Raw genomic sequence first — 10,538 nt, forward strand, 5'->3', positions numbered from 1 at the left:
CCTTTGTACCACAAGAGAGGCTCAGAGGAAGCTGAGCATGTCCGAGACTCTGGCCCACCATCTCCAAGTGCTGTTAGCACTATGACATCACAAATGCCAAGAGTGAAAGCTGAACAACTGAGAGAAGTTTTCACTGTTTGAAAGCGTTTGGTTTCTGTTAATGCCTATTTAACTCAACCACCTGAAAACACCAGGGAGAAAAGATCTGTGTAGGAGGCAACAGTCCTGCCCCTTTACTGAGGACAGAGAGGACACTGGCTCCAGGTCTACCAAGGAGACCTCAAGCAAAACCAGGGAAGTGGAGATTTAACATTGCCAAGGTAACGAGAAAAAACAAGGAGGGGGGAATGGTGTAGGGGACTCATAAATCTCCTTTAGACACAGAAGTAGCAAGAAATGGAATTGTTTCCCCATTCTGCAGACACCTGCAAGCTGGGCAGTAAGGGGATTTCTAGTGTGCCTGCAGCAGGTTTTAGAATGACACTAATGTTTGCTGTTCCTATGGTTATTTTGAATGTTTGCGCTCTAGCCCAAACAGAAACAAGCATGTAACAATCTCTCTCCGATTCCCTTGGCTGTCCTGGTAGGACATTTCAGAGCACATGGACATTTCTGTATTTTCAGCTGCACTTGTACTTTAGCTGAAGTAACAAAAAGGCCCTTCACAACCTATTCCCTTCCTGCGTTCACGCCCTCTTTGCTCGGCCCCAGTTTGAGCTTGTCTCCACTGCCCACCTCAGCACCTTCTTTCAGGCAATGCTTGAACTCCATCTGCCACCCTTCTCTTTCAAATCCACTTCCTTCAGGGCTCAGACTACTAACAAAATAAGTCAGGTTTGTTGCTTGCAAGATATATGCCCTCGCTTTTCCAGTCAGTTCTCTTCTTCCTTTAATTGTGAGCCATTTGGGTGAGGGATACGCTCTTTATCTGTACGGAAAAGTGCCATGCATGGCTCTGGCGTTATCCAAATAATTAGCAATAATGAAAAGGTAAGGTTGCCATGAATATAGTGTTCTGCTTACTATACTTTTCTTCTCCAATCAGTTAGGCCAGTACAGTGACCTAAGGAAAACCAGACCCGCATTCACAACAGCCGAGTTTGTCATTTTATTTTTCCCTGGTAAATTAAAGAGGCAGTGTAGTCCAGCAGTTAACACAGGCCTTAGGAGCCCTGGGTTCCATTTCTCCCACACTTGTTGTCACTTTGAGCAAGTCACTTAGGCCACACTTTTCCGAAGTGACTAGGGATTTTGGGTGCCTTTCTTCCTGGGTTTCCAGCTTGAGACACTAAAGGGGCTTGATTTTCAGGAAGTCCTGGGCACTCCTTTCAAACCTCTGAAGTTGGTTCCCTCAAAACAGAGGTACACACATACAAAAATCAGTTGCTTTGGAAAAACCTTGCCTTTAACTTCAGTACCTCATTTCCCACCCCACCTGTAAAACAGGGATAATAAGAACCTACCTCATCAGGGTGGTGTGAGACTGAACCCACTAAGCATTCCTGGAGGTTCTCAGATGGAAGGCATGATAGGAATGCTCGTCATTATTATTATAATACTGTGTGCTCACCGCTCAGGATTCCAGTTGGCTTAATTAGAGACTCAGGTGAACATGGGAGGTTAAATATGGAACAAGGCTTGGGTAAGATGGGAAGCAGGCCAGTTTTGGTTAACGTGCCTCGCTGGGATTCTGCAATACTAATTATGCCTGAACTCAGGTAAATAGTGATGGCCATGGCTGCTTCCATCACTAAGCTACCTTAAGCACCATTAATAACTGGTTTTACACGGTATGATTTTGGGGAGCATAAATCTGCTTTGGGCATGTGATTTTTCTGCAGTAAAAGACACCAATGCTTTAAATGGTTATTGCTTATAATAACTGAAGTTGTGCTAATCAAGCACGGGCTGAAATGCTTTGCTGAATCAGGACCTAAAATTGTAAGCTTTCTGTGGCAGATACACCATGGTTTTCCTGTTCATATAACTCCTAGCATAATAGGGCCCTGATAGTGGAGATGGGCTCCTACATGCCACTGCAATACAAATAAAGTCACGTGAAGTCCCTAGTTTTAAGAACAGGAGTTCTTGTCACACCTTAGAGACTAACACCTTTATTTGCTACTCCAGTTCCAGTCAGATAGGTTATAGCGAAATCTAAAGCATCCCATTTTGGTGACAAGAATCTTGGTAGACTAGAACTACAGCTTTGCACATACAAGATAAACAAAAACCTGCTTGTGTTTTACTTAAAGGCAAAAGAAGGCAACCCATCCATAGTGAATGTGCCTTCTGGCATTTTTCTTTGCTATTCCAACAAACTGGTTGAGCACTCGATGAGAAAAGAAGAAGCCAGCCGATTAGTTCAGGGAAAGTGGTTCTTAGATGTACACAACAGAACATAGACGCCAACCATGTTGTTACCTGGTTTCAAATCTACAGCTCACGTTGATTCGGTCCCTTAAAGAGAGTGTTCAGGTATGTCTACATAGCATTTTGGAGCGAGCTTCCCATCCTGCATTGACAGACTCAGTCTAGCAGGGCTTATGCTGATGCTCTAAAAACAGCTGTATGGACAGCACTTTGAAGATGCAGTTGAGGCTGGAGCTTGGGCTCTGAAACCCGCCTACTCCCTCAATATTTCAGAGCCCAAGCTCCTGCCTGAGACACAGCTTCAAAGCACCATCCAGCCAGCTATTTTAGAGCATGAGCCCCACTAGCCTGAGTCTGTCTGCCCGAGCTGGGACTCCAAAATGCTGTGCAGATACCTTCAGAGGCTAAGATAGTCTCTAATTTTTTTGCACGTGAGTATTTTCTAATAAACCGTCCCGCCCAAATGTTTTTCATCTCTTCTCCACACAGACTTACTTGCCTTCCGTACACTGATTGCTTCTGCTTGGGCCTATGTTAACTATCCAGGCAACACTTGCATCCATTCTCCCTGTAGCAGTGCTGGTTTGTGGCAGCCTGTTAGACCCTGCCATGTTCAAATGGCACGGGAAAGAGCTTATGAATTCCAGACATTTGATTAGGCACAAGCTCAATTTCTTCATTATATATCATCAGAGCAGAAGGATGATCCAGGGGGTCAGAGGATTAGCCTAGTACTTGGGGGATCTGCGGTCAATTCCCTGCTCTGCCACAGATTTGCTGTATGTAAGTCACTTGGGCACCTAACAACCATTGAGTTCATGGGGAGCTAGGTGCCTAAAATAGGTGTGAGGATCTGGGCCTTGGTCTCTTTTGTGCCTTATTTCCCTATCTGTGAAATGGGAATAACAGCATCTCTATCTCATAGGGGTGTTGAGGATAAATATATTAAAGATGCTCAGGTAATATGAAGGGGGGGAGAGAGAACTATTATAGAGAGAAAAAAATCCAGCCTCAAACCTAAGACATCAGAGAGGAGAGAGAATGTAAGTAAGGCTAACAATTATCATACATGATCTATTTAAACCATGCGCTTCTAAAGGCAGGGACTCTGTTTTGGTATGTATCTCATCTAACACAACGGTTCCTCAATTCCTGTTTGTATCACTACTGGGAGACAATAAATAAGACCGACTTTGGAGTGGGAAGTTTTTGGTGGGGAAGGACAGGCTGATACAGATCTTAAGGGGAAGATAATTCTAGATGCTAAGGCCTATCAGAAAGACAATCTCAGATTGACCTAGGAAGGGCTTGTAGGAGCCCTAGAAACAAAGTGGAATCAGAGTGCAAATATTCATAAGGATGAGGCTCAAGGAAGAGCTGTCACGATAGCCATGGTCTACACTATGAAGTGAGGGGTTATTTTGAGGCATGCATCAGCAATTAAATGATCAGATTGCTAGCTGTTTGGGGCAGTGACTGCCTTTGGTTCTGTACTTGTACAGCACCTGCCACCATGGGGCCCTGGTCTATGCTTGGAGTGACTGCAATACAAATACACCTCTACCTCGATATAACGCTGTCCTTGGGAGCCAAAAAAATCTTACCGCATTATAGGTGAAACCGTGTTATATTGAACTTGCTTTGATCCACCGGAGTGCGCAGCTCCTCCGTCCCGCACCCCGGAGCACTGCTTTACCACATTATATCCAAATTTGTGTTATATTGGGTGGCGATATATTGAGGCAACAGTGTAATAATATTTGGTAATGTTGATATTTCCTTAAATTTCATACACTCCATCCATGTGGAAAAAAACAAACCTCATTGCCAAAGGAGGAATTGTTTAAAAATGTATCAGTGTCTAGCGGACTCCGACGTTCACTGTTATCTCAGCCTTTCATCAATGAAAACAAGACTTGGAAATCTAATCTGGAAGTACCATAGCAGACCCATGCCCCTTGACATTCCGGTTGAAAGGCGCTACAGAAGCATTCATGTGTTTCGGTACATTGAAAGATTCTAGCTATCCTGGTTTTCAGGCTGTGCTGAGCACCTGCCCTCCGGGTATCAGGCCCCTTACAGATGGTTCACGTTGGGCACCAGGGAAAAGAAGCACCTACAAATCATTAATCAGTCACTCAGGAAAGTCTTGGTCTCTGTCATTCAAATTCAAGATTTAAAAAAGATGGAAAGGCAAAAAATGGTCTGCGGTACTGTAGCACTGGTACAGCACTGTAGTACTGTAACAGCTCATTGAGGGCTCTTATACTGCCCTGTAGGTGCTGTGGAGCAGAGGCACTGGTGCCACAGGGAGCCAGCCATTCACTCACCCATGCATTGGGCATAGACTCACATACACTCTAGCAACACATATAATCACAGTCAGGGAGGCACATGGGAAACAGCCTGGGCCAATGGGTACAGAACCGGACTAAGACTCAGGAGATCACTGTTCTATCCCCAGCTTCGCTGCTGACCTGCCGAGAGACCTTGGGCAAGTCACTTCATCTCTTTGCCTCTGATTCCTCTCTGACAGTCTCATCTAATGTAGAACCTCCTCAAGACAAGGACTGTCTCTGTTTATGGACAAGGCATTATTCAATCTTCCACCCTCATTCTGGACAGCCAGCAGTGACTTTTACCATACACCAAGCACATGGCAAATCTGGAATTTCTACATTAAAAAACCAGACCAAATCAAGAACAATCCCTAACAAATTTCCCGCTTTTCCTATATGTTTTGCTAAACATTCCAATCAACGTACCCAACGTGATACCTCACTTTTCTAATAGACTGTTCTGCCCAAATATTTTCTGGCTCTTCTCTAGGCAGACTTATTGGCCTTCCATGCGCTGATCACTTCTGCATCTGTACACACCAGTACAATTCAATTCGTGGAAGCCAGAACCCAGCATTAATTATCAGCAAAATCTATGACCAAGTACACATAAACCATGTCTGCACTGCAGTGTTCAGTGACCTTATGGACAGTCAAGTGACCTCCTCTCACGTTAGCCAAGCTCTAGCGAGAGCAGACACACTGCAAAATAACATCCCGCACAGAGTGGTTGCATGAGCACAGCTCAGCAGCAGCTAACTTGACCTGTAGCCTACTCCCCCAATTGGCCAGCAGCTGGCCCACTCGAGTGAAAAGCACCACCACCCTTGAGGGAGGGAGGGGTTGTGCATGGACCACACTCAGAGGCAACACTCGACCTGGAACGCGGGTTGACTGCGGTGAAGACGAGCCCTTTGTCTGAGCTCGGGGGGGGGGTTGGCTGGTTGATTAGGATGAAGGGTGGAGAGGTGGTGGTGGAAGGGAGGTAGATGAAGTGGAGGAGAGTGACTGCAGAGTGGAGTGGCGATGGGGTACTGACCTTTAGACCCGTTTCTGCTTTTTAGAAGCTGTGATGTTGGGCTATGCCATCCAGCAGTCTGCAGGAAGCTTTTGGTCAAGGGAGGCTATCGAATGGCTGTGTGTGTATAGATTACAGTTACGGGCAAACAGTGTTTGTGGGTGTTGCATTTTGGAAAATTTAATATTAAAAAATAATATTCTCCCATAAAAGGAATCTGTTGGAGATGTGTGAATTGATGCTGAAAATAGCAGCACCTCTCACTTTGCTGAATGCAGTGCTCACGGCCACAGTTTTCCAGTGCCCTGTATCACAAGAAGTCATTTACACTGGTGCCAAAGGGGTGTAAAATGCCACCCCTCCAGAACAGCAATGTATTACACCCATTTTGCACACATGTGACTAGCTAGACAAAGGTTCAAGGCAATAGAAAATCAGGTGCCAGGATTTTTGCAGGGCTAAGCAAAGGTAGCTGAAGTCTCTGGGCAACTCTGTTCCCAGAAGGGGCTTTGGTGATGCAGAGAGGGGAGAGTTATCTTTCCTGTGGGCCAAGTCAGAGTGGATAATTGCTTCTGGCAGCATCGCTCGGTCAGACTGTCCTGCGCCTCAGCTATTGTAAAGCAGCACGTGCTTATCTCATCCCTGCAGAGACCAAGCGGGCAGTGGCCAGAGCCAGTGCAGCCACTGTGAACCTAAGGCTTTTGCTCTCAGTGGTGTTGCAGGGCCCTGATGGGTAATGCATTGAGCTGATGTGTCTGTTTCTCCATCGTCTGAAAAATGGACACCAGTCCGGTGCAAGGACTAAGTAGTTGCTTCCATCCCCGGTGTTTTGTAGTCACCTTCCTCTTCCAATTGCCTTCTACTTGCAGCCCCCTGTACGGTAGTAAAACAGGTGTGGCCTCCAATCCTGTGAAGTGCTGAGTACCCTCAATTCCCTTACCCGCCACTCATCAACCCCCATTGAATGGTACCTGCAGGTGATCAATACAGGTCTGAGCCCAAACCCACTGAAGACTGTGGGAATCTTTCCACTGCCTTTGGGTCAGGCCCTATATGAACAAGAGCCTGGCAGCAAGGGGTAAAAGTTATAGGGGGTGGAGGGAGAGATTTTCCTCAGCATTTGAAGCTTTCAAAAGAAGGATAAGGCCATATAGGGGGTCTGGTAGCATTGGTTATTTGGTTCCTCTGAATACAATATTTCAGGGGGATTTCTGCAGGCATTGGGCCTGACTCAGAACCTGCTTATGCCTGTGTCTCTCAATAGATTTACATTAATGTAAGTAAGAGGATAACCAAGCCTTCTCTTAGGGATCTTTTGCCATCGACACAAGATAACTAAGACCCCAGACATCTATAGACACCAGCATGGAATGAAGACTCCATGTGACACATATCTGGGCTAACTAGGTACCTCCTGCTTTACACTGTGTGAATCAGCTAGTGACTCAACAACAGGAACGTGGCCCCTGTATATTACAGGCCACACCTATGTAACACCAGCTCCTTTCCACTCAGGCCTAAGTGATGCGCCAGCCATTTTTCTGAATAATACAGAGGGTATCTGAGGCAGTCTCGCTTCCTCCCCTCCCCTCCGCACGAATACCCAGGAAAGCAGCAAGACCTTGCAGCAATTTAGAGATCTCAGCACATTTGATCAGCGCTAATCCCTCCCTTTTGCCCCTTGCTTCAGTTGGCCACTAGCAAAGCGCCTGGTTTTAGCATCTAAATCAGCCCTTGCTCCCCAGAGGGTGACCTATATTCTTCAGCTGTTAAATCACATGCATTTTCTTCCATTAACACATCATCCCCCTGAAGAACTGCTCAGGGTTCTCACTCTGCATTATACTGTCACCTTGCATTTAATGAAACCTGGCCTTTGGCTCCTGTGTTGGATTTGCCCAGGGAAGATCATTTACTGCCTCCCTACAGGTGCCTGCTGGGGTCACTGAATGCTATAAGGTGAGGGCAGGGGTGGAATGGAATTATAAAGGGGAGAGCAGCCCAGCTACAAGAGGGCAAGGGCAAAAGGCCAGATCATAGGGCCACCCAGCCTAGCAAATTTGAACGTACAAGTACCTCTCAGGCCAGCATCCGAGTGCTTTACAGTGCATTGCCACTATTAAATGGCTTAACCGCACTGGCAGGTAAGTGCAGTGGCCACTATTGGAAAGCCAGCACTTCTCATGGGTCGTAACTGTGGGGGTTGCAGGATGCCTAAGTGGAAGGGAAAAATGTCTCTTATTCCCTATGGCTGTGTCTGGTAGTTTGTGGCTAAGTGTTGACTAGTGAAACGCAACCACTGTTCATGTCTTCATATTATCCCCATTTTGCAGCTGGGTAAACTGTGGCACGGGGCAGTTAAGTGACTTGTCATCGCAGCAGGTTAGCGGTGGGGTCTGGGAGGGAACCCAGGGATCCTGATTCTTAGGCCTTTGCTCGAGCTCCCAGTCACACTCCTGTCCCCACCCCAGGAAAGCAAGACAATAAAGGCAGCACGGCACTATCAATGTGCATTGCAGAAAGGTGGTATCTTGTGGGGAGCCTGCTGCTCTGTAGCCGAATGCGAGGCAGCCAACCATTGCATGGAGACCCAGGGCTCTGCAGGCATTCTAGCCAGTGGAGATGGGGGAAACTGTTGCGTAACCATGGAAACTGGAGAAGAATAGCTTTGGAGCAGAGAGTTGGATTCCTGCCTACGTGGTGACATGGGCTGGGTGTGGCGAGCAGCAGTCAGCTCACAGCTTAGCCTGCCTGTATAACCCCTGTGTCAGCCACTGCTTACAGAGCTATGGCAAACAACAGCCTGATGATTAAGCTAATGGCCAGCTACATCTGAGGCTCAATTTACCCTTCAGAAATGCACCCTGGTATTTGACAGTAACAGCCCAAACCAAGAGGTCACACTATTGCAGCCTGCTAGTGTTTTGGACCAGGACTCTGGAATTTTGTAATAGGAGCAACCCTGATGTAATTGCAGTGCCTTCAACTGGTTTACATCAGGGCTAGATTTCATTCCATAGGGGCACATCCTGCACTGTTGCACCTTTATAACCCCACTGACTTTCAAAAGTCAACTCCTGGTGTGACAGAGGCCAGAACCTCAAGCGTTTTGCCCTAAAGGTTTTGGTGATCCCCTGGGTTCTTCTCTTGCTGTATTGGGCATACAATGTTCCTCAGTCAGGTCTTCAGGAGGGACTACTGGGTGCATCAGGCCCTCGCCAGGAAATCAGTCATCAGATCTCCAACATGGCTGAAGAAAGCGGTGTTATTGTCCTAAAAACTCCAGATTGTATTTACAGTTCTGCCTAGGAACAAAATGCAGGTGTCCATTCTTGGTCTAACTACTGGGAAATCAGAGCAACGTGATAAAAAGGGAGGTGGAGGGGATAAGACGTGAAAATGTTCAGAAGAAGTGTTAAGCCAGGTGAGTAGGCAGAGAGCTAGTTGACATCTCTGAGACGGTGGCAACAGATTAATGCTTCCAGTGCTTTCAAGTTCCAGACCTTTACTTCCCACTTCTCTGGGTCAGCTCTGATTGAGGCTAACGAGGGTGGAGGAGAAAATGACCATTGAAGCAACACTCAGCCTGCTGTCAGAATGTCACCTAGATAACCTCTTCCTTGTGCTCACTCACATCCTGTATTCAGAGTCACCGGTTGTTGTTTTCAGTATGCATGCGCAGGAGCAGGGGATTTCCCTCCCATGCACAGGGGGCTTTTGATGTTTCCTTTGAAACATCCTCTAGCACCCCGTTCATTGGCTGGATCCCTGGTTCAAAGGATTCCAAAGGTTCTCTCTGGTAAATTGGACTTCTCTGATGCAGACTAACCAGGCCAGAGGCTCTCAGCAGGTACAAGGATTGAAAAGCACAAGATGTGTTAATATTTATACTGCCCCGGGCTGTGGTATGGGCGTTTAAATGATACTGACTGGCAAGGAGGCTTGCAGACAGTCTGCCATGTTTAGCCATCTAGGTATTTATCATTTAACCGGCAATGTGGTAATTTGGAGAGAGCCCAGGGTCAGATTACTGGGCATGAAATGTAGAGGTCTTTAATTGTTTGATGGGACCTTACTCCTTTGTATCAGATTATGAGAGGCTGGTCCCCCAGACTGTTGTCCATTATCCAGCCAGGCTGTTGGAAAGATCAATATTTGCATTAATAATAATTGCTTGTATTACCATAGCTTAAACACCCCAACCAAGGTCAGGCACAGCACAAACACAGAGTCCAGGCGTCCATGGAGCTTGTCTCAAAATAGTGTGAAAAAGATCTTCAGCTCTGGAAAACCTTCCATTGCTCAGTGGGAAAGTAACCATTTGATTGTCATTATGTACCGTAGGTCAGGAGACCTGTCCCCACCCTTCCCTTGCGGTATCTGATCGGTCCAGTACAGCTTGTGCGCAAGCAAAGATTTAATACACAGTGCAACTTCATACAGGCCACGTGCATGCCCAGGCTGTGCAAATTCATGCAGTATATTCTCTCTCACAATCACATGCGTGAGGGAGCCTCCCGGCTGTACATTCACCCGCCACAACCGTTCTTTGGAAGACATGCTGGAAGTCAATAATTAAGTCACTGAAAATCTGGGGGAGCACAGGACTAAATCAGGCTCTCTGTTTTAAAGAATTCTTAAATTCACATTTTTTGGCCTTTTGACTTTTTTTTTTTTAAACACACACTTCTCCCGATTTTAAAATTAATTTCTCTATTTTTGCTCCTCTTCCACCTCCACACAGTAGGTGATGCGATTCTTCACTGTAGAAGCCGGGATTAAGGGAAGAGAGCTAGCTGCTTTAAACA

This window comes from Gopherus evgoodei, chromosome 17, assembly GCF_007399415.2.
Source record: "Gopherus evgoodei ecotype Sinaloan lineage chromosome 17, rGopEvg1_v1.p, whole genome shotgun sequence".
Classification (NCBI taxonomy): domain Eukaryota; kingdom Metazoa; phylum Chordata; order Testudines; family Testudinidae; genus Gopherus; species Gopherus evgoodei.